Source organism: Phyllostomus discolor, chromosome 6, assembly GCF_004126475.2.
Source record: "Phyllostomus discolor isolate MPI-MPIP mPhyDis1 chromosome 6, mPhyDis1.pri.v3, whole genome shotgun sequence".
Classification (NCBI taxonomy): domain Eukaryota; kingdom Metazoa; phylum Chordata; class Mammalia; order Chiroptera; family Phyllostomidae; genus Phyllostomus; species Phyllostomus discolor.
The window spans coordinates 32,367,637-32,392,481 of record NC_040908.2 but is presented as its reverse complement, the minus strand read 5'-3'; the positions used below and the strand labels follow the sequence as shown (position 1 = coordinate 32,392,481).

Genomic DNA, 24,845 nt, shown 5'->3' with positions numbered 1-24,845 from the left:
TATTAGGACAAATACAGCAGCATGAGCTAAATATACCATAGGGTTCATATATTAAAAGCAGTAGGGAAAAAAATAATTGTTTACTTGCAGACCAGGAGTCATTAGCTGGCTAGTGCAGTAGATTGATTTGAGTGAGAAAATTGATTTGGATGAGGAGCATTTCCTTCTTTTCAGGCCTCGTGCCTGACATTTTGAGAATATCGGTTCAAGACAGATCTGTGACAGCGTCAGTTGCTTAGAATTCGGTAAGAACATGCACATTTTACTGATGCTTAACCAAACCAAACCAAACCAAACCAAAGAAAAACAACCTGGTGATTGTGTGTAGAGGTCACCTGTGGTTCTGAAAAAATAAATGTATGGAATTACTGACTAAATCAATGGAAATTTTTATTGAAGCCATCTCTGCAGACCTCTTCTGTTTCATGTTCCCCACAGCTAGTCACCCACTGGTAGATGCTAGAAAAGAAATTTTAATGTGAAAAAAAACACTGAAATCTCTAAAAACCAGTCAGCAATATTGAAATATGCGATTGCCAGTTGATTGTAAGCTAACAGATTCATGGGCTGTGTTATTGTTGAAGAGTCATCACTGTTGTCACTCAAAGTGAGCTTTCACATGAACTTTTTTCACTTTTCTTCTCTAAAAATAAAAAAAAACTTTATTTCCCTTTCAGTTGTTGTCAGAGTAGACATTTATACAGGGCATGCCCTTGAAGGGGAGAGGAGAGTGCAGGTCAAAATTGCTTATGGCACTGTTTCAAACTCATACTTCAGCACTCACCCCTTTGTTATCTGTACTACTTTTAATATGTATTGACCACTTACTATGTCATAGGGACCATTCTAGGCAATAATGACATAGAGGTAGGTAAATGACATAGAGGTAGGTAAATAATGACACGTAGGTAAATAGGTGACAAGGTTCCTAATCTCCTGAAGTTTAAATAAATAATGGGGACATAGAGTTAACAAATCAACATGAAAATGAACAGGATAATTCCAGATGGTGAAAAATACCATAAAGAAAGTAAACTATCATGTTTCAATAGAGGGCCAGTGGGATGGAGGAATTTTTGTTTGGGTTTCAGGGAAGCTTCATTAATCTATCTGAATTACTTTAACCTTTGGAAAATGATTATAATATCCACCACATAAAACTAATGTGAAGATTAAGAAGTATAATGTACTTTGATTGCCTGGCTTACAATAAGCAATATATAATTGGTATTCAATAAATGGTAGTTGTTATTATATTTGTGCTGTGGCCTGTTCCCTGTAGGGATAATTATAACAACCAAAATGATCCCCTGATTCCACCCAAGCTACAGGCCTCTTTCCTGTTCTTCTCATAGGCAATTGTTTTAATTCAGGGACTACTTGAGGATAACTAAAGCATGCTATTCAATGAACGTGTTTACTAGGAAGTTCTCATATCACTCCCCTTCCCATGATGATTCCTCTGACTCCCACTAATCAGTGTACACTTCTTTATTTTAAAAGAAAAAAATGGTTAATGTCAAGTGTCTGCTCCCCAGATAGCACCTACACAATCTGTTCATAAGGCAAAGCTGAGCACACTGTGCATTGTGGTAAGGGAGACAGGGCTATAGCAAGGAATAAAAACAAGATTGGGCCTTTTAATGTAGGGACTTGATTAAAATGGGTAAATGTCATAGGACAATAGTTTAGGATTAGAAAGAAGAGGTTCAGAAGAGTTTTAGGGCATTATTTATGTGTTGATACTTCCTATGAAAGACTGGATGAGTCTTTTGGGAAATTCCTGTGATTCACAATGAAGTTATTTGCTGGGGCATGTATTGCCTGGAATAGTTAAGTTATGCTAATGAGGACAATGGAATAATAAAGTAATGTTAATGTAAACAGTAAGCTGGATAGAGGATAGATAGTTTCAGTTCTCAATGGGAATTTCTACTGCACGGGCTTCCAACCCTTATTAACAAAATGAAATTAAAAGGCAAGTGGGGCAGTTCTATGATAATCAAGGGTGCATATTAAGCTAGTAGGAAAAATCTAAATTTCTTCTGAAGGAGCACAGTCCCTCCATCTTTAACTCAAAACTGAAACATCCTTTTTACTCCATTATTTTCTCCTATTTTCTGATCCAGTTATTTTCTTCTGTGAGGTAGGGAAACTGAAACACCAGGAGCAGGAATTTAATACACTGAGAAATATTGTGCCTTATATTAAGGCATCAGTTTATATGGTATTTTAATCATTTTTGATATGCCTTCATCAGGGGAAACCCATTTTATTAAGAGATGTTAATGGTATATAGAAGTGTGACAGTGGTGCTCTGTCCAGGGATGCAGGAGCTTCCATGGTGCCATTCCTGGTCGTGGGTGCAAGGCCCTAGCGTGGGTGGGGCATCCCAGCCAGTCGGCATGCTCCACAGAGCTCCCAGACTTCCATCACATTGATCTGTTTTCTTATTTTATTTTATTTTAGAGGTAATGGGTATTACACACATAGACTTCGCTTTCACTACTTCCAGATTTGTGTAGAGTTGATATCTCTTTAATAAATGTCAGAGGGACAAGGGTGGGCATAAAATCCTTCCGACAGAACCTACTTCTGTACTCTTCAGCACTGAACAATCATATCTTCCAAACACCAGCTTTACTAGCAGAGGTAGGAAGGTAATATATAACAACATGAATGTCTGGGATGAAGAAATCAGTCTTGCTTCATAAAAGCCATTCCACAGATAATCATTCCTTGAACATTTAGAGATCGATCACTTTGGGGGTCATCTTTATAAATTACTTTTTAAATTTGTAGTTGGTTACCAATTAATCACTCACAGACAATTTGACCAAGCTATATAAACTAGCAAAAGGATAGTAGTTTCCAGAGCAGAACAAATCAATATTTAGACATTAAAGCAGATATTCCTAACACCCTGGTACCATGTTATATTTATTCTCTACCTTTAAATTGTAACTGGGATCCCCACACATTTTTTGGTGCAAGCTTATTCAGCATTCTGTCATTTACTTATAGAGTCAGACCCAACTGCTCTAATACATACAACACATGATTTATTTAGACTTATCCTTATTCTATAAAGATTTAAGAAATCTTTATTTCAATTTAAGAAAATTGCCTGAGACTTAGACATCCTTCTCAATTATTGTGTCCTTCCATTAATTGTTAGAATGTTACCCCTTCAGTCTCTCACCATTCTCAGATATAGTGACATTAACGTGTATCTGTGGTCTCACTCAGACTGTGTAAAGTAATCGAAAATCATGGAAAGGGATAGATCCGGCAGGGCCAAGTGGCGTGTGATGACTTAGTGAATGGTTAATTGGTGAGCAGTTCTCCTAGTGACAGGTAGGCTGTCCACTCACAGCTGAGGTTCCCAGAAAGAAGCAGGGCCGTAGATCCAAATGGCCTCTGTACGTGGAGGTGGTGTCCACTTGAGGGCTAAAAAAACTGTAAAGAAGTCAGCCAAGTGGTCAAAATGAAAAATTCTTTACACATAATTCTGTCTGTTGGTTAATGTAAACCAATTTTGGTCAATAAGACTTAGGTATGTCCACACATAAGAGACTTGTTTCTTTGACAAATTATTCACCGAATCAATTACTTTTATTAAGTTGACTATCATATAGGTACATTCTAGGATTAGTAAATAGCTATTCAACACAACAGCAAAGAGTGGGTGCCGAGAATATGGGGACCTTATGAAATAAACTGTGGCAATTTCTCCAGAAATCCTTCGGGTTACTAGGATTGCTGGATATTTTTTCAAGGAATAACAATAATGGTAGATGTGCTTATATTATAACTGCCAGCTAAACAATGAACAGTGCTTAGTTTTCAAAAACTGTTGTCATTTGTCTTGCCAGAAAGCAAGTGCTCTAAATAACAGATATTAAATTGAGGTAAATGTCCTGTGACTAACATAGATTGTTTGCATAACAGAAATAGGGGGATTTTGGCAATGACAAAATGTGCCTCTATATACACATGTTGTCACTTTTAGACTGTGACCTCTTGCTTGGCTTGATTCCAATAAGGAATAGGAAAAGCTTAAACAAAATTAATTAAATGGAAGCAAGCATAAGCACGAATGTGGCAATTAATTTAATTTCTACAAGTAGCTTGCTAATAAATGGAGATAGGAAAATCTAGTTATGGCTGGAAATTTCAAATTTCTTCAACAATAAAGCTGTGTCATATTCATGACACATACTGATGTATGAAGATAAATTGCCTGTCACTTAGTGTGGAAGATACTGCTTAAATTGTACATTAGATGCATATTAGGTTGTGTAGAAGCCCACATTTAGTCTGTCTGTTTCCTCTAGGTAATGTAGCTCATTCATAATGTCATTTTCTTGGGTGTGCTGAAGTGGCTAAATGAGCATCGAAGTTATTTATACATTAGCATGGTATGTAGAACATCACTGTTTTCTACTTTGCAGAGGGGCATAGGCAAAGTTGATAGAGCCCAATTTATGCAGACTCTGAAAAGTGACCCCAGTTCTAATTAGCATTTCTTTCTGAATCTGGAATGGGGTGGGGAGGGAGCAAACTTCACATGAGAGGGGGAGTCTTTGTCCTCCTCTGACCCTACTTTCCCAAATCGGATGGGGCAGCCTGACAAATATGGGGCATTTCAGTTTCCTCTCGTAACAAACAACGCTAAAATCTTTTCTAAGAAACACTCACAGATAATTAACATGAGATTTCTGCACAATTAATCATTTTTGATGACTACCCCTCTTCTGAAATGGTTGTGATGCAGCTTACTTATGGGAGGAAGAATTTTAATTGTCCTCAGTGCCCCTCTTCAGCGTACAACTCCTAATCCACTCATGCATTATCTTAAATTGCACAAGGCAAGGTACAGAGTGAGCACCCCATCTGATAAGGACATAGTAAGTATGTAATTGAAATTGGTCTTTCAGGCAAGCCATGATTTGTTCTTCCTTTAGGCCCTCAGCATGAGCTAACTTTCATTGTCATAATCTCCCTGCACCATCTGGACCTCTATAAAGATGTCGGTCTCAGCGGTGAAATGAAAGACAAGGAGGATACTAAATAAAACTTACATAGTGAGAGAAAATTGTTATTGTCGATGCTAATCATAAGTATATCTCTTTTGAGCTTTACACTTAAGGATATTAAGAGATTCTCTGAGCATCAATCTTAGTCTCAAATTTTGGGGATTGATGCCAATATTGCTGCACAAGGAGGTTATGAGGTTTGACAAATAAAAAATGATGAGATGCGAGAGGGAGATAGACTTTTTAACTCATTAATTTAACAAACATTGGTATGGACTGTGTAGAGATTATGATCTAAGTAGCATGACTATATAATTTATCATTTAATCTGGGGCTCCAGTGAGAATTAAAGGGGGAGCTACTAATAGTTATACTAGGATAGGAGGCATACAAACTAGGTCCAGTCTAGACAAACCAAGAAGCTGTGTCATCTTATTTCTTGACAATGAAAAGATGCAATTAGGTCTCAACGCTTACAGCATGCCTCAAACATGCATTCCTTAAGTCTTCGCTCAAGAGTCAAATGTCAAGTTGAAACCCTGCAAGCCTTTCCTTACTGCCCTAATTAAAATGGCAACAATCTTCAGTATTCCCTATTCCTTGCTCTCTGCCTTCTTTTTTTCTCTTTAGTACTTATCACCTTTTGATATACCACGGTTTATCTTCTGTCTCTCTTTGTTAGAACACTAAGCTCAATAATAGGAAGGATTTTTATACTTTTCCTTCAGTGCTCTATTCTCAGCATATAGAATAATGCCAACACATAGTAACTGCTAAATAAATACTTGCTGAATGGATGTATTTACTCATCATGGAACATCAGTTTTGTGTTGGGCATGGTGCTAAGTGTTAGAAGTTCAAACATGCAAAAAAATTTTTCTTTGCTTTCATGAGGCTTCCAAGTTATTTGTAATAAATAATTGTTCTTACAAGTGAAATAAAAAGTGGTGTTTCGTGATGTCTGTAGGTGTTTGCAAGATTAGTACCTTAGGAGGTTACATAATTCAAATATTACCAAAAAGTGAGTAATTAAAAATCTTGTAGTCTTTCATGATACTTTAACTTTCCCTTAATCTTGTTGTAAAATTTTAAAATATTTTTTAAATGGGATCACTTGATAGAAATCAAGCATCAGATAGATTAATACAAAGTCTCAATTTTATCTTGAAGATTGAAAACATAGCTTTAGAAAATGGAGCATGGCTATTTAGAAAGAATCAAAAGGGAAACAGTACTAATATTTACTTTTAGATCTACCAAAAGTCTCTAAATAAACTAGCTTAAAGGAATGAAGTTTGATGAAATGTAAAATTGAAAATTTTCAATTGGTCATTCTCCAAGGGACAAGAGGTAACCCCAAACTTGTAGTCAAGAAAATCAGGCTTTTGTTTCTAGACTTCTGCCTGGGATTTGGGGCAGCGAGACAGTCATCAGTCTTTTCTACCTGCGTTTTTTTGGCTTATTTGTTTCCTAAAGCTGCAGTATCCAGGTATGAAAAACTGGCTGGCCTAAAACCAAAGACATTCTCTCACAGTTCTGGCACCTAGAGCTCTGAATGCCAGCAGGACTGTGCTCTCCCTGACAGCTCTAGGGCAGAATCGTTCTTTGCCTATTCTGGATTCTGTTTTTTTCTGCTAACCCTAGGCATTCTTTGGCTTGTGCATGCATCATTCTGGTCACATGTCCGTGTGTCCCTGTGTCTTCACGGTGTCTTTACTATGTGTGTCTGTCGCTGTGTTCAAATTCCGCTCCTGCCTTTTTTTGTAGGAACACCAGTCACATGAAACTAGGGCCTGCCTGGTGATCTCATTTTAACTTGATTACCTCTTCAAAACCCATTTCCACATAAGGCCACCTTCGGAAGTGCTGAGAATTAGTACTACAATATACATTTTGGGGGGGTTAGAAGGGAGCACAATTCAACCCATAACAGCTTTTTAGGTTCTACATACCTGTAATTCTAAGTAATATCAAGGATAGTTATTGGTAAATTTTTAAAAATCATATATTGCTTTTCAATATTTCCAAAATATCTGTTAAAATCTTATCTGTTCCTTCTATCTTTTCCCATCATCTAAACACAAAGATTTTATGGATTAGTATAGAAAATAGAATGATTTTCATGCTTTATATACATATTTTTATTTCACTTTAGTGTTTTTTAAATTAATGCCTAACTAACAAAATTGAAAATAAATATATAGATTTTAGTATTTATGTTGAACTAGATACTTTGTATCAGAGAAGGAAACATTTTTATAAAATTTGATTAACTTTTCTTTCAGCCATTTGTTCTCTTCCTAAGAATAAGGCAGAATAAGGTAAATTTTAGCAGTGTCTTACTCAAGCAATTGTCTCCTGAAGCCAACAATGCAGAACATTGTAGGACTGGTAACATCATAAAATCTAAAGCAATACCCAAAATACTAACAAAATCAGTTCACTGTGGATTACCATGGATTCATAGGTAGAAATTTCTAGGTATACTTCTGAAAAAGATTGGTCTTCAGATTTTCTGTATTTCCTGATAAAAGCTGAATTGTTACTTTTAAATAACTAGTGTATTTTTATAAATGTCAAGCATACTTGAACCAAAAGTCTGTTAAAACTTATTGTCTCTTTTTCTGATATATGCAAAAAATATTGTTTCATGCATCTCAAATACAATAAAAAATTTGTCTTCTTCTTACATAGCTATTATTATATAAAATGCAATTCCAGAAATAGTATTGATTTAATTCTTCACTACTAGTACTAAATGCTTCCCGAATATAGAACCTAAGGAATTGCCAGGGAAACCCTCACAGGTTAATTTTTTTCAAGATGCTTGAATAAATAAATATTTAATTTGTGTATTTATCTCATAATTTCAACAATTTTCCAATATCAGTCAAATCAAATTTGATGTCATTTCATACCTCCAGAAAACATGCGTAGACTTGTGCAAATCCATTAGCACCTTTGACATCTTCACTGAGGTGTAGAAAGCTGTTAACAGAAGCTGTTCTGCTGAAGCCTCCACTGGGCACAGCTAACGTGTTTTGCTCTGAAAGGTCTGTTAACCTCTATGTGTGATGGGACATGTTCTTAATAGAAGAATGCTCCTGAAAGCTGTTACCTATCACTGCATCTGAGATCCTAACACATTGCTGACTTAATTCACTTCTCTTTTACTTTCTTTGGTAATAAAATTCAGGAGAAAGGTATGTACTTTGACAATGTGTGAGTGTCCTAATGAAAGATCATTCCACCATTTCTCCTCCTGCAATAGTTTTTTAAGTGCATGTCTATTTTTTAAAAAATTATTGTCATGGCTCTTATATGTCATTTCAGAGAGTGGCATACCTGAGAACCAGTTATTTCTTTCAGTGGATTTAATATATTGTGTTCTGGTTAACAGTCTTTCTGATTCCCTGAAATTTTAGGCCTTTGCAGTAGGGAAGAGTGACAAGGAGAAAGGAAGGGGAAAGAATGTTAAGTTGAAAGTCATATGAAACATTAGAAAGAGAGGCCTTTCTGACACTCCTCTACCTCACTCTGCCCACCACCGTGAATCAGTCATACACTCACAGACTATGAAATGTATAATCTAACGAGCAATTTTTAAAATATAAGATAGTTTTCTTCCATCAATATGCCACTGTCTTTCTCAGTGCTACTGAAATACATCTCAGATTGACCAATAAACCATTCAGAACCAATAAACCGTTCTATATTTATAGAATGTGACCAGGCAATGTGATAAATTTACGTAAGTAGAGAAATGTTGCTGTATTTTTAATGCTTGTCATCTGGTTGACTTCATTTTTCCTTACATCTTGTTTATTTTATAAAACTGTCTTGATTTTTTTACTTCCCTCTGTTTTCCTTAATTTGGAGTCAAAGTTAGGGGTTGAAATAAGAACTCAATATTGGTTAGCTTACAAAATAAGGGGGAATTTTTAGAGCAAGTCCATCTTTATTGAAATATAACTTTGCATTTCAACTACAAAGTTATCACTGATGTTAAATAGGAAAGTCAAACATTGGAGTAGAAGTATTTCAATTCCAACACTGGATCACTTAACATTTTAGCCTGAATTTCTTGATTTATAAAAATTATTTCTAAGAACTGACCTATCAGATAATGGCTTGTGAAATTTGGAAGTAATATGTTTTAAATCTAGAATATTTGTTCTAAGTGAACTTGCTATTTTTTAATTGACAATTATATGTAATTTCCAAAGTTTGAGGTTTTTAAATATTTTAGTATAACTCATAAATTATAATATAAATAAATGGAGATATGTTTAGAAAAATACAAATTTGATCCAACTTTGTACAGTAGTATATTATGTAAAAATTGTTATCCATATACATTAAGCAAAATCCTATTGGAAATAAAAAGTAGAATTCTTTTTTATGAGTCCTTGGAAATAATATGAATGATTGATTGCATGCTTTTTTTTTTAAAGTAATTTTTTAGAAGAAGGAAAAGGGCTATTGAAATCTTTACCATAAGTGAAGGTAACTATCATACTTTGTAATAGGAGTAATGCATGTTGATTATTTTGCCTTATTAAGGTTTTAGATCATCTGTCTAATTGAACAAATTAGCTGTAAATATCCAGAACACCAACCCATATTTTGCTTCCCTGTAATATTTAATTAAAAATTACTGGTGAGAAATTATTCGTGGTAAAGTTGACGTCAAGCTACAAACTTTCCCATGCTTACTTAAAAACAACCTTCAAAATCTGAGTTGCATAAAACAATGTAGCATCAAGGACTGCATAAAAAAAATCTCTCAAGTACTACTTCTAACCCATCAAGAATATGTACAGTCTCCAGCAAAACACCTTGCATATTGTAGACATGTGTGCATATTTCTTTGTTTAAAATATTTCTCCATATTAGTAATATAGTGAATTAAATTGCATAGTTATGAATTATATAATGTATAAATTATGTGTAACAAATTATAATCCATAATACAAATTGAATTTATAAGTAACTTTAATTAGTTTTGTGTGTGGCTTTAAATACACTAATATATGGAAATAATAATTGATAATAAATTCTTAAATTACATATAGCTGAAGTCACACATATGTAATTAGATTATGAAAATTACTGATCCCATCCAAAAAAGACAAAAAGAATATATACTTTAACTTCATTTCAGGATTGTTTTCCAATTCTAATTAAAAACGTCTTATATCAGCATTTTAACATAGTCTCTAAGACAAATTCACCATTGCTATTCCATTAATCTGTCTTGTGATTTATTTCAAAGATAAAATGAATATTTTTGCTTTTCATTTATAACTACTTAATTTATCATGTATTAAAATGTATTATATTAAAAACACATATGATAAATATAAATATAGTTATGAAGACACAATGACACTCCATTTGAAATAAAACTAACCCAGAATATCTGTGTTCTTAGAAGAATTGAGACTTTGCATTTAGAAGTTTGATGAGCATGTGTCAGTGTACCCATACGTATGCTAGTTTTCCTTTGACAGCCTTCAGGCAAATATGGCACACAAAAACATCAGTTTGTCTAAGTGTAGTCATGTATTTTTCTTTTTCCCCCTTCTTGTTTTATTTTAATGTCTTTTGGCAGAGCAAGCCCTCCCCACTTTGCTGTAGGCCCCACCCCCCCTACCTGTCTCTGGAGCCCTAACTCTGGGCCTATTATAGAAGGGAGTTGTATGCACATAGCAGCTGTAAGTTTTCCTGAATACTCAGGTGTGTCAGGGAAGGAAACAACATGAGTGTTTCTTAGTGCAGAGGGAGGTATCATTGAGTGGCCATAATTAAATGAAATCTGCAATTGTACCAGCCTCTTGTTAGACTAAATGTGCATGTGTGAATAATGCAAAAAAGTAGAGGGCGGGTTCCCGACATTCCTAGCATGCAATTTATTTGATGAGAACGGGAAACAAACAACCCATGTACTGCATGAAACAATTAATATTAAAAGTGCACACCACTAGGAGTACAGGAATGAAAGAGAAAACAGTATAATTGTTAAATACGCCTTTTATCCTTAAGGAACTCATTGCATAGGTACAGAGATAAAATCAGCATAAACATAACCTTCTATAATAAGTAGTATGATAGTGCTGAGAGGTCAAAGGAGGGAGAGATTGCATGTGCTGAAGTTTGTGGCATAGAGGAGGTGGGGCTTGAGTTTCTTTGAAAATGGGTTGCATGCTCTAAGGAAAAGAGGCTATTATTAATCTTGTGCTAGCAATACAAAATAAGACAAGAAGGAATTACAAAGCAAACTGACTTCTTTATGTCTTGAAAAACATCTACAAGGTAAAGAAAAATAATTATGTTGTTTCTTATTTATCAAATTGACATCAACCAATTGGGAAAAGCTTTGAATTATGTCAATGGTGATTTTTAATAGATGTAGGGCCATTACAGTAGTTGTTTATTGAGCAATTACTGTGTGCTGGCCACCATACTAAATGTTTTCTAAAAATTTTGACATTTAAATCTTGCAGTGGCATAAGTTAAAAGTTATTTTCTTAGTTTTGTAAATAAAGGAGTATCAATGAGATAAAATTGCTTGCTCAAGTTAACAAAGTTTGTACAAAGGATAACCTGTTTTCTTACCTATTTTTGTCTGATTCAAAAAATTATTTCTTCCCCAAACCATTTTGTTATACTGTCTCAACTAAATACAAAATAGATGCTCATTTTTCAATTTTAAAAATGACTGACCTCACTCATATTTTGAAGGGTAATGTGATTGCCTTTATGCTATACTCCAGAATATTTAGTTGGATTATCACTTGGCTAAGAGTAGATAACAGCAAGGTTATACAATTCTGTTGTTTCCTAAGAACTACTACCCACTCCCTACAGTACCTACTGATCAAGCACAGTCTGTGATGCAGACACTGGCCCACAATGTCTGTGTCATTATGGATGAAATGAGACATTCACATGGACCACCGAGTCTGGTGGAGAAAAAGGAGCAGCATGGCTTTTCTCTCAAGGGGAGCCAAAGCCTCAGCCCTTGCTCCAATGCACTTTTATTGTCTCACTGGGCACATTACAAGAAGGTCCTCATTAACTATGCACAGGCTCACTTTAGGTAGTTACCTTTTACAGAAAACAAAAGAGCCAATCCTGCTAATCACATCACAGAAGAGGGATATTTGCAAATGAAAAGGCGAAAGTGGTTGAACCTGTTGTACTCATCCTTGGAAGGTTTATAGGAAGTTTCTTTGCAATAAATGCCTTCAATTCAGGGTGAGGGAGTTTTAGCAAAAAGCAAGACTCAGTGGACTAGGTACGTTGCAAGCCTGATTCCCCACAGGAGAACCTATCAGTGGGCGTGGGTCCTGTGCATCTCCGAGTGGGAGCTGGGCCCACGCCACACAGAACAGTCTACGACAGTCTACAGTATGAAAATGTTAAATTGACAATTCAGAAATAAATAATTCATAGTCTAAGTAGCATGATAAAATCTCATGCTGTCGTATACTATCCCATCCAGGATATAAATTAGGCTTTGTCTAGTGTATCCACACTGCATATTTTCCCCACCCATTAGTTGCTTAGTAGTGGCCTCAGTTATCAAATCACTGTCTAGGTACCACATAGTGCTTGCATTCAAGTAACTAGCCATTGTTTTACTTAATAATGGCTCCCAAAGCAGAAGGGTGGTGATGCTGGCAATTCAGATAAAGTGTCTGTGTATAAAGGAAAAAGCATAGTATTAGCTTGGCCAAAAAGTCCATTTGGTTTTTTTTCTGTAAGATGGCTACAGTAGCACTGAGTTGTCTCATTGGAAACAGTTTTTTTTTTAATTTTATTTATTTATTTTTTTTTTTTAGAGAGGGAAGGGAGGGAGATAGAGAGAGAGAGAAACATCAGTGTGCAGTTGCTGGGGGTCATGGACTGCAACCCAGGCATGTACCCTGACTGGGAATTGAACCTGCGACACTGGAAACAGTTTTGTTAGATTGTGTTGTGACACCTGTCATATCAGTGTGCATTTAAAGAAAACTTATCAAAATTGGTGCATTTTCGTGTAGCCACTTTAATATTGAAAATTGGAAAATATAAGCAACATTTTTGGCATATTATGTTTTTTTTAGAAAGGGTAAAAATGCAACTGAAACACAAAAAATAAAATGTTTGTGCACAGTATATGGACATAAGGTGCTATAGCTGATGGAAAGTTCAGTGCCTAAAGTGGTTTGCAAAGTTTTATGCTGGGGATATCTTTCTGGATGATGTTCCATGGTCAAGTGGACCAGTTGAAGTTGTGTGATCAAATGGAGACATTTGGAACAATCAACATTATACCACATGGGAGGTATACTAGAAATATCAAATCAATAAAGATATTGGTGAAAATAAAAAATGTATCTTTGATTTTATAGAAAAAAACTAATTGGACTTTTTGGCCAACCCAGTATCTATAGGGTTCAATATCGTTCGCTGTTGCAGGTGTACACTGTGGGTCTGGGAACTCATCCTCCACAGATAAGGGGGCTGCTGCACCTTGTTCATTGAATTGTTCATCAGTTGAAGAACATTAACAACCATTAAGTAGCAGATATCGTGTTTTGCCCTGGGCAGACAATGGCGACCACGGTGGATTTCTTTTTACAGAGCGCTGTCCAGGTAAAGGGATGAACTCGTGCTGGGTATCTTCAAAGTGTGTGCTTTTAGCTTCAAAACTCCCAGACGTGACCGTGTACTCAGGATCTTTATTTTGAGTTATTGCTTTATGTGACTTCTTTCAGTTATATGTTTTTTTCAAATGTATATACACCAATTGGTGTCTATAACATATTGCCACAGTCCACATCTGTTTCAAAAATGTCTTATACTCCTAATCCTTTAGTGATCAAGTTTTCTCATATACCATGAATATAAGAAATAAAGGATCCTCAAATCTGTAACTTAGATCAAGATTACAGAAGATCACAGAGGGAAAACAAAAACAAAATAAAAAATAAAACCTGTTATTGTGAATAAATAACACAAAATCTTCCTATTTTTCTTATTAATTTCTAAAACTAAAACTAGACAATTTATTTTGGAGTTTATAGTGACTGATAGTATATTTTCACATTCAGTAGATGTGAAGAGAATATTAGTTTTCAAGCACCGCAGTTTAGATATTGAACGTTAGAATTAAAGGAGGCCTTTACACTCATTAATTTGAGGCGTTAACACTGAGAGGTTTGGTGATATGCCCAAAGTTGTCCCTACTTACAAATAAAGAAAGTGGGACTCAGTACTTAAATTACTTGTTCAAAACAACCTGGTGTCTAAGGGAAAGAGCCGGAATGGACCTTACTAGCCTCTTCTGATTCTGCCTCCTGCTTCAGGGCCCTTTGACAAGATAACATACTTGGGCAAGATAAATGATATATTGATTTGTCTAGCATTTAGAGATTATTTTTATTTCTGGAGATTTATTATCTATTTAGGATTGATACAATTGATGACCTCAGATTTTAATTTTGAATATTTATGCCCATACATTCCCAGAGAACTTGAATATTCTCTAAGCAAATGTCATCTTCTGGCATGTCAATTATCATTATTATTAGAGACATTTGCATTTTAAAGTCACAGAGATTAATCTGCTAGAATTTACTTTATAATTCAAATAAAATTAAAACTCTTTTTTAGACCCAGTGGTAGAATTTCCTTAACAAAATATGAAAATATTTTTACGTGTAGTTTTTCTCTTTGCTATTGAACAACAACAGGGTAGAATTACATTAGAAATCGAAAGTAAAGGTCAAACATAATTTTCTTTGACATGCCTTTTAGTTTTCCTAAGTATAACCTTATTTTAAGGATATCATTAGACTTTTACTTATATCATATTTTTTCTTGCACTTAGAAGTTTAAATCTTTGTGAGGAGATTATCTAAAAGGTGACTCCTCTAAGATCAATTGTGGTTCATGAGGCCTGTTTGAATTATAAAATTTGTAGGGAATGGGAGCCTACACAGTAGAAGATACCCCATCTAATAGCAGTTTTGAAAAGTAAGTTCTCCCTGGACTGTGTGAGATTATCTGTATTTTTCACCAAAAATACAAATATAAGGGAAACCTTAGTAATTTCTTTGCCTTTCCAATATGACAGAGGACAAGTGGCATAGCCCAGTCTGCACGGCCGAAGAGCAGGGAGGACAGTACAAAAGTAGTCTCTGAGGGCACTGACTGATGCAGAGAGAGTCAGAGCTGCAAGTGGGAGGAACCCTCTCTCTAGACCAGTGTTTCTCATGGTGTGACCTAAGGACTACCTGGCTTTGCATCCTTAGGGCTCCTTATTAAAAAAAAAAAAAAACCTGAGCCCTAACTCACATCTGGTGTTGGGCCCTACCTAGGAATCTAAGATACACACACAAACACCCACATATACAGAGAATATGGTAAAGGTTAGAACTACTTATGTAATCCACGGACTTCATTTTTTGAATGAGTAAACTGAGGCTCAAAGAGATTTGGTAATTTACCTGAGGTCAACTATTTTGTTATTGGCATCCTTCAAATCCAGATTTTCTGACTTCCCATGCCAATGATTCCCATCTTAATCCGGCTCCACGATGACACATTAAATTGATCTGATCTTTTCACAAAGACTAACTTTGTGAAAATGTTACCTTAGTGGAAAGGCCACTATGGATTTTATTGTAGTTTCAGGCTGTCAAACTTTTTTCTGGCTACCAAGAAAAATAAGTAACTTTATCAAGAGGATATTGAGATAGCTTATAACCAAAACTTTTGAATTTCATATTATTTCTTTTTTTAAAAAAATATTCATTGTTTTTTAGAGAGAGAGAGAGAAACATTAAGTTGTTGTTGCACTAATGCATGCATTCATTGGTTGATTCTTGTATGTGCCCTGCCCAGGGACTGAACCACAACCTTGGCATATCAGGACAATGCTCTACCCAACTGAACTACCAAGCCAGGGCCATGTTACTTCTTTTTGGAGCATTTTTTTCTAGGATTCATTTTTAGGGGCACTCTATTTCATTCAGACTCCTAATTTATGGAAGAAAAACATCTGATTAACCTAGCCCTCCTCAGTATTTCCCTTGTATGAATCTACTATGGTCAGGTCTGCCCCCTGGCACAGTAATAGGGGGCACATCCTACTCTATCAAAAGTTGTTTTCTACGAACAAAAGGTGATCAAGTGCCTCTCTTCCCAGTGGAATTCAACATTTGCTTGTAAACCATTTATTTAGCTGAATGAAGTATGGGGATCTGATCGTCTCTAAGCGGATAGGTAATAGCTGGAGGGCCTCAGAGCCTTGACAGTGCCTAAAGAGGGCCGTGAGACACCGACACTGGGTGAGGGCGGGAAGATCCTATGAAGCATTGAGTTAGGTGTAATCGGAAGGTATGCAGTACAGGATGTAAATAATTTTGTTCTTTGTGTTCACAATAGTGAGGATTATCCAACTATTCTCAAACCTGGTAGGATAAAGTCTCAAAGACTTCCTACAAGAAAGATACACTTCTTTTGGTCCTGTGAAATGCCCAATACTACTTGGCTGTGGCTTCCTTCCATGTGGTGCTTTAAGACTGTGCATTTTGGCACAGTCTTAAAGCAGAGGAAAAAGAGGTGATGTTGAACCCCACATGAACCCCACATCAGCTCTTAAAACTTCAGGTTAGAAAGAATGATGACTTCTATTCACATTTCTTTCATAAGAGCAAGCCATGTAGCCAAGCCTATTGTTGGGAGCAGATATGGGTGGGAGGTAGATGATGTTTATGGACAGAAACTCTGTCTGCTACATCTGGTTGCCAGGTATGTCTCCTCCAACTCTGTCAATGTTCATGTGAACTTCAGATTTCTTTAACTGTTATTTAAATATACTATCAATACAAAAATGTATACATATCTTAACTGCACATCTTGACGAATTTAACCAATGAAATGCATTTGTAGCCAGCACCAGGGTGAACTCAAGGACAATAACAGTTTCTCAGAAGCCTCTCATGCCCTCTTCCTCCCACTGGTACCCACATTAAGCATAATTACTACTTTGCTTTCTAGCATTACAGTTTACTTGAGAATGCTTTTGTGCTTTGTACAGGGAATCATACAAATTCACATTAGCCAAAATTCCCCTATTATTTTACTCATGCCTGGTAAATTAATCAAGATAAGGTATTAGTAGCTTATATACTAAAATATTCACTTTAATTTCTGCGACTTAACATTTTTTTGTTCAACAGTCTAGAGATTTCTGCATATCGTTGCATGAAGTTCAGACGGTGTATGCTCATTGTAGTACAGTTTCCACTGTGTGGTAATTCTAGTTATTCTGTCCTTAATTTGGGCACATTTAGGTAGTGTCCAGTTTTGTGCTATTGCGAATACTATTGCTGCCCTAATATTTATGACAGTGCATGCTATCTGATCTATACAAAGGTGTGAAAAGTCTAGGTTATGGAGTATACTTTAGTGTACTCTACTAAGTAGTGGAGTATATTGTTGTGCTTTAGTGAAGATCATCAGTTTTTTAAAATAACTTTAAATTTTAAGAGAAACTAGATGAGAATAGAAAACTAATGTGGGAGGAGATGTATTATAACATTAAATGGACTAAGCAGTTCAAATGAAGCAAAAGAGACAGTGCATGTCATCATGTTCTGACAAAGCAGGGAATCTCGGTGCCCCAGAGCATGATGGCCGTGATTGTGGTACAGGCAGCTCACATGTAAATGAATGTGTTACAAGACTAAGGATGAGCTGAGCCTTATTTTGCTAATAGCAGATAGTATATGATGCAGAGCTTTTGAACTTTCTTTTTAAATATACCTGACTAATGTTTCAAGTGTTTTTAAATTAGCTTAGTCTTGAATAGGTACTAATAAAACTGCTGTGTGTGACAATTGATAATAAAATCCCTATGTCATGTCGGCATGTGGATGAGTACCTTTACTATTCAAAGGAGAACAAGGGGCTTTGTTCATTTTCACAAGATTCTCTTTCTTCAAGTTCCTTTGGGCCTCCCTCCCTCTTCCTGCCAAGCTACTGAATTGTTTCAAATTTTAATTTTTTTTACTTGCCTAGATAATTTTTCATAATCCAAATCTGTAGGTATTGGTAACTCAGTCTATTGCAGAGCACAAATAAAAATGAGCTGCACCTGCCAGTAGAGAAGTGCAAGCCCAGACAATGGCCTGGTGCAATCAGAAGAATCTATGAACGGATGCTGTGTTCTGTGTGGCCACAGCCAGAGACTTTATACAGAAATGAGCTCATTTTATTTTTTTCCAGCAGGCAGTATTCTTTGGGTTCCTGTGTGGTTTCCCCTGATAGCAAGTAGAACAGAACTCACATTGTGAGCCTTGCTAAGGGCAGACTGAGAAGACACACGCAGCACACTTAATTGGATTCATTCAAACTGTAGAATTCTTCCAAATAAAATGGTCTGTTAAGGCAAAGTTACATATATTATGTTACTAAGAGTTAGAAGTACTTCATAAATAAAAACATTAAATTTAGATGTGGAAATCAATAATTTATTGCTATGGTGACATTTGAAAATAAGTCTTTAAAAGAGTTTACTTTGTTCTTCCTGTTTTTTAATATTATAGCCAGAGGGTCACATTTATCGCTTATAAGAGTAATGCTATTTGGAACACTAAGTATTTAGGCATAATCCCCTAAAGCATTTTATAAACATACAAATTATTTGCTGCTAATTATTGTGGGTTCTCACAATTTTAAAAATAATTAACTGCTATAAAACAATAAAATATAGTCAAATCTTATACTGTGATACTTATGAAATCAGGCATGAATTGTGGTGTGGGTAAAAATGATAGCATTTCGGTGTTAAGCCTCCTGCTGTATTTTAATATGACTTTTGCAGTCCACCCCACTGTGACTTTCAATGCCATCTATATACTAGTGAATCTCAGTTGTATATCTTTCCTCCTTATCTCTATAATGAGCTCCTAATTTATATAACTGATTACCTACTTTATATCTCCACTAGTATGTCTAAAAGGTATCTCAAATTTCTCAGATCTGAAACAGAGATATTTATTTTCTCTTTTCATGCTCATAATTTCTTCAGAAATCCCTTCTCAATGAATACTATTACCATAAACCTGCGTACACAATTCAAATACCCAGAAGTCATGTCATCCTTGATTCCTCATTGGCTCCCTCTCTAAAACACACATACACATATGCTGCAATCGAAAGCTCATGTGAGTATATTTCTAAAACATATGCCGAATTTATAGTGTGGTTTGGTTTTTTTTTTTTTTTCATTTCCACGGCTAACCCGCTAATCAAGCCACCATCATCCAGTAGTAAGATTACTGGAGTAACCTCTGATCTAATCTTCTCCAAAATGAACTCCTTACTCTAGATCTTGTGATTTGGTACCTTACCTCTATCTGTGATACCTTCACTTTCCTTCACTCATTTTGTTCTAGTCTTACTTTTTTCCCTTTCTTATGTACTCCAAGCTTGTTTTTTGCCACAGGGCTTTCTTTGCTAAATAAATGAATAAACTGTGGATACATTGCAGGCTTTTAGGGCAAAATGTATCAGATCACCCAAAGGCAGCCAGATTGATTTACTAACTTCATGATTGTTTTTCTCACCCTTGCCTATGGGTTGTCACTTGCATGCAGTCAGTTCAAGTACATAAGAGCAGTCTAGCATCCAAACTTTAAAAACCTTCAAAACTTTCAAAACCTTTTGAATACCTTCAGCTATTGTTAGTTTGATGCATTTGAAACAAATGTTTTCAGCTGCTATCAGCAGAAATCTCACAAATCAGCAGGCCCTTCTCAAAGTTCTGACCCTGGGGGGCTCTTCTTGCTTGTCCACTTGCTTTTTATCTGACTCCAAGGCTGCCTTGACTCTGTTAGTCTGATATTTCCCTGGAGAAGTGGCTGTTTTCCTGCCTGGATCCCATATTTACCTAAGGGCTTCAAATGGAGACTGTTGTTTTACCTAGGAGCCTGACCCTTTGATGGTGCCCCTGGCCTCAACATACTTATTTATTTAGACCTTAGGCCAAACCTCTATTTCCCTGTTCTGGGTGATAGCATATTCTAATCTCAGGCAGCCACACAGCTCTCACACACACTAATGTTTGAAAGGCAGCTACCTTTATGCTCAGAATTATAAAATCATAGAATTTTCAGAAGGGTAAACTTTTTAAGTATTGCCTGCTCCTACGTCTATAATTTAGTAAAAATAATCTAAAGTGTAGTAGTTATACCATTAAAATGGTTATAATGATAAAATGCCGTATTTGATAGTTCTGTATATTCAACTGTTTTTCACACACACAGGCACACACAATCAGTGGGCTTAAATTATAGCAATAATAATACAATAATGCCACACATATTTCCCTTGTTTATTCATATAATTTTCCATATATTGGATGTAAACAATTACTAATAAATAAAGTTGCTCCATGTTGCTCCTATCCATTCAGCACACAATTTCACAATTTTATACTCCCCTCTTTTTTTGTGTGTGTGAAAAGATAGAGTTATGTGACTCCATTGGAATCATTTTGGTTCTTTCTTCTTTTCCTTTTATCCTCTACATCAGATACTGCTCTATAAGCAGGAGATTGTTTCTGTGATAAACAGTCTGTCCACATAATTTCTCATCCCTTATTCCTAGGGTTAGTGAGACAGTGTGGGGGTGGGAGGGACACAGGTCACCACAAGTGTCCCATGGTGTTGCCATCCACAGAGAGGAGAGTCATTTCCTCATGTTGCAGAAACATTGGATGCAGATGTGAAGGAAACAGGAATTTAAATTCATCTCCAGAATGGGAATCATTCCTGTTTGACCCCACTCATACATTCCTACTTGATTCTTTCCCACTGAGTCCTTCATTTGTGGGCTTACTCAAGAGTCAAGCAATAAATGACCAATTAGTGAACATTTGTCGTGGATCCAGTACTATTCTGGGTGCTCTCTGGGACCTAACATTCATTATTGTCTTCTGGGAGCATAGGGAACAGTTTGGCAAACTTAATTAACATTTGGGAAAATACTTTGTGCTTTGATGAAACAGGTCTTCTTTTCATTTGTCCTGCAGTTTAGGTTGGGAAAATGAAATCAATCCACAGAAAAAAACTGTGCTGTGTAAATCAGCAATGTGGCTCTTGATTTTGCCTATACCACTAATTGTGGAAACAAAGGTTAGCTAGCATTGATTATCTATTCTGTGACTTTACTTATAAAGTACAGACTTTATTTTACTGTAGTTGTGTGATGGTAGGAATTGTTACTTTCTATTTTTCTTCCTAGGAAAATATTTCTAGTATTACAAATCTTCAGCACTTCTAGTCTTCTTTGGTAGCTTAGGGCTATAGCAAGATACTTCCGTCTTCTCACTCTGACAGATTTGAGATAGATTTTACTTATCTCTTTAGTTTTCAGAGTTGTATGACAACTAAAACATATTTGACAGCACTGTGCTTCATGACTTCTGAAGGAGCTGTTTGGGCTATCCTTTGAAGCATTGCCTGCCTGCAGAGATCTTAATCTCTGCGCAATCTCTTAATGCACAACTAATGAAAGTGACAAACTTAAAGCAGTCTAGAAGCCTTTCAGGTTCAGGGATGCCCAGGTTTCCAGGGTGCAGATGCACATGGGCAGTGGACTTGTACAGTTTTTTTGTCTAATGACGTTGAGTGATGGAGTGCTGAACATGTAATTGTTTGCCCTTTCTATTGCTCACAAATTATGCTCAGTAACCAATAAGAAGTCAGATTCAATCAATTTAGCCATTAGAATGTATAAATAATAACTGTAAATAACTGTTTGTCTGTGATTGAATTAGAAGACTGGGTTCTAAATTCTAGGTAGGGGCTTAGGCTGTACTGACAAGCAGACCATCAATTACCATATTATTTTTAGAACTTTGCTAACTAGTTTCCATAGTACATTAAATGTGGTAGGAAAAAAGAATGATGGCGAGGACTTAATACCTGAAGGACTGTATTACCAAGGTTGTTTATCAGCTTATGATCCACAAGGTATATTTCCCCTCTTTCTTGTTTCTCAAAATTAAGTCTTGGATTAAAGAGATTTCTTTGTATTTTGTTGTTATCTCAGCTTGGTTAAATTTGGCTGCCATGGCTTTAAAGGTCTAGGTTTACTGTAACCCATGGATGGGCCAGCTAATGCAAAAGGCAGGAACTCCGCAAGATGTGTATATATGTTTGCATTTCTTGCAGGGAAACTATTTATGTTTAAATATTTCTATGTTATTTAGTCAGTCTCTTAAACACAACTAAATTCAAAATTGTAGATCACTGGTACTTGCGAGCTTTCTCCATTTTCTCTTCAATAAAGGTATTAATTATTACTTTGAAACATACCATATTTAGTAATAGTTTAGATACTCAGATAAAATAATTTCCTGACAGAATTTAAAAGGAAAATTATAAATTTATTTTAAAGTAAGAAGCAAACTTTTACCAAACTTTCAAACTTACTTTTTATATTTCTAAAATCCATGTTAGCACTCACTTATGAACACATATGAACAGATGAACAGCGACTCATGTATTTATTTATTTTGCTAATACTATTAAATGTACCAGACTGTCAAGTAAAACAAAGACTAGAATTTATGCAGTCCTGATTGAAAGTTAAGCTAATGTTTAAAATATTTTTCCACCCAGACATGTAGGTCTTACTTATGAGTATCCTCAATTTCCATTCTATTTTTTTTCTGAAAAAATGTAAAAAGAAAAACCAAAGGAAGTATTTCCAGCAGGAGCAGATTAGGAGTCTCTGAGGCCTATCTCCTGGCCCCCTGATACTTATGAAAACCTGGCTTCCTTGCCTCCCATCTTGCATTTCTATTGCCTTATTTATGAGCTAACTCAACCCCCAATGCAAGTATCACTTCACCCACTCAATTTTTCTTAGATTCTTTTTTCACTTGAACACTGTGCCATAACCTTATTTTAAATTTGATATCCCTTTAATGGCTTGTAATGAATAATTCAATACCTAATTTTATCATCCAATAACTCTTTCTTTGCGATTTAGCTATTTCATCTTCTGTAAGTCACTTAACCTATCATGATACCATCTTGCACTTCTGTGGTGCTCGTTCTGTGTCAGATGTCCTCTTAGCTACTAACATATATTAACCCATATAATAATCACTACAATCTTATGATACAGATGTTCTTATTATGCCCATTTTACAGATGGGAATATTAGACATAAAGAGGTTAGGTAGTTTGCCCAGTGTTACACAGCTGCTAAATGATCGAGTTAGGATTTAAACTGAGTCAGGATGGTCTATACTCCATGTTCTTAACAATAAATCTTGCTGCTTCTCCAAATGTCAGGTTTTTTTTTCATTAGTTAAATGAGTAGACTGGCACTGATGGTACCTAAACTTCTGTTAAGTCCTAAATAATTAAATTTGTTGGCAGGAAAATATGTATATTGGAAACCTCACACTTGCTCAGTTTGAAAATACTCTTTTGTTGACAATTTTATGTAGGTGTGTTGATTTTACACATATATGTTCTAAAATTAATAACTTCAGATGTTCTTTTATTTCTCTTCTCTCTGTAACCCATAACAAAATGCTAGTCTTCATGAGCACTCCATAAGAATTTGATTGATTGTCTCAGTGATGGATTAATTGACTTTCAAGAAATCAGCAGTGCATATGGTTCTGACCACTGACTGACAGGCAGCAGCTGGAAAGCAGAGCCTGACACCACTCTAGGCGCTCCTCCTTGACTAGTGCTGAAACAGGTCAGCGTTCTAGTTCAGAGGTATCTGGGAGACTGTAGACACTGCTGTCTACCACTCAGGATCATCTGGAAAGAAGGATGTGAGAAGGATGAAAGGCAAGTGTAGGAGGGAAACTGCAATAGGGGTTTTTGGTTTTTTGAGGGAGTACTTTTTGGTTTTTGAGCTTTGTGAATAAATAATCTGTTCATCAAATTAAATAAAGGATTGAAAAAGGGTTTTGTGGTGTCAGTAGGTCTTTAGCGGTAGAGCTAGGTAATGCAGAGGTCAAGGTTCTTCTCTATCCTGTTCAAAGGCCACTTTCCATGGAACTGCAAAAAGTCAAGTGAGTTCAATTATTTGGAATCATGCAAGCAGTGAGATTATCAGAGAAACAGTCCTGTTAAGGCAATAGTGTGATAAAGCAAAGAGAGAGGGAGGGAGGGAGGGAGGGAGGGAGGGGGAGAGAGAGAGAGAGATAAGAGGAGAAGAATAGAGAGAGATAGCGCAGCGAGTACAGTCAAAGAAGAAAATAGAGATAAAAAGGACCTCCGGACGATCCAAGACACTGAAGAGAAAGAAAGAAAGAAAGAAAGAAAGAAAGAAGAAAGAAAGAAAGAAGAAAATAAAACAAAGCCACATAACGGCATAGGGGAACACACTATGATACAGCAATTCTATCCTAAACAAAATAGAATAAATAATATATTCAATAAGAATTTAAAGAGGGGAGAAATGAAGGTACACCAGAGCAATTTTCCAGGCCACTAACTGGCTCTCTCACATTTCCATCCCTGAGGCAAAAAGAGTAACAAACATGGGCCGTTAAAGATATACTGAGGAAAGAGACTGAGCCCTACTTAATCCGTCCTAGCTGACCAGCCTCTTCAATATTTATGATCCTGCTGTACTTATCTTGAAGGGGAGTACACAATTAAATTTAAGGGCAGAGTGACCTCTGACCAACATGTGCGGATGGAAAACATGTCTATTGACAAGTAAGCAGAGTGGTGCTAGTGCATCCAAGGGCAAGTTAGTGTGGTA

The 24,845-nt window shown here is 35.9% G+C and overlaps 1 protein-coding gene and 1 long non-coding RNA gene across 33 annotated transcripts in view; both read left to right on the top strand.

Annotated features, from left to right (window-relative positions):
• NRXN1 (neurexin 1) overlaps positions 1 to 24,845 on the top strand; it is a 1,086,661-nt gene that overhangs the window by 188,958 nt on the left and 872,858 nt on the right. The window lies entirely within an intron of this gene.
• On the top strand, positions 6,811 to 19,856 carry LOC118501468. The gene is made up of 3 exons (XR_004904096.1): positions 6,811 to 9,075; positions 16,782 to 16,787; positions 19,846 to 19,856. It is a non-coding gene; the product is annotated as an uncharacterized LOC118501468 (long non-coding RNA).